The sequence below is a fragment of the Mandrillus leucophaeus genome, unplaced genomic scaffold, assembly GCF_000951045.1.
Source record: "Mandrillus leucophaeus isolate KB7577 unplaced genomic scaffold, Mleu.le_1.0 Scaffold44, whole genome shotgun sequence".
Classification (NCBI taxonomy): Eukaryota; Metazoa; Chordata; class Mammalia; order Primates; family Cercopithecidae; genus Mandrillus; species Mandrillus leucophaeus.
The window spans coordinates 533064-533730 of NW_012104698.1; the positions used below are offsets into that span (position 1 = coordinate 533064).

At 48.0% G+C, this 667-nt stretch overlaps 1 protein-coding gene across 1 annotated transcript in view; it reads right to left on the minus strand.

Moving 5' to 3' along the window:
- Window positions 1–667, minus strand: part of LOC105549455 (receptor-type tyrosine-protein phosphatase N2-like) — a 559495-nt gene that overhangs the window by 236984 nt on the left and 321844 nt on the right. The window lies entirely within an intron of this gene.

The following is a 667-nucleotide window of genomic DNA, read 5'->3' on the forward strand; positions in this document are numbered from 1 at the left end:
GCCAGAGCCAGCCAGGCTCCAGGGAGAGCGGAGTCACTGGGACTGTGTGGAGTTTCCACTTTTAGCACAGCTGGAGATTTTCATTAATTTTTTTTTATGTCTACATGGGTTTAACTGTACATTATATTGTGCTTTATTTTTTAATCACTGATTTGGCCAGCAGGACCCCTTCCTCCATATGCCTTTTATCACTTTATTTAACCGTGTTGTACAGACACCCACTTTGCTTTTTAAATGGTGAGCTACCTTAATGCCATTGCCCAGATGCAGATTTCTTATGATGTAAACATTGTTAAATTTAACACTTTCCCTGGTGCATCAGGTTCCCGTAGGCACAAAACACTAACTATCAGTGACTCAGCCTCAGAAAAGCCACCAGAGAACCAGCAAGGTCAAATTGCTTCGGCTTCAGCTCCGGAACCCCGTCTCCCCCCATCCACGGCAAGGCGGGAGCCTGACGTCCCAGCCGGGGTGACTTCATGGTGCCACGGCCATCACCTGGGGTGGGGCAGGTAGTGCCCAGGGCCGGTGAAACACACAGAACAACTGAAATATTGTCCTCTTTCCCCAGAGACGGCGCCAATGAGTGGCAGGAGCTTCTCAGAGGCCCCTAATCAACACTTTTTCTTTTAAACAATCCATGAGCTAATTACAGGGCAGAGAATCT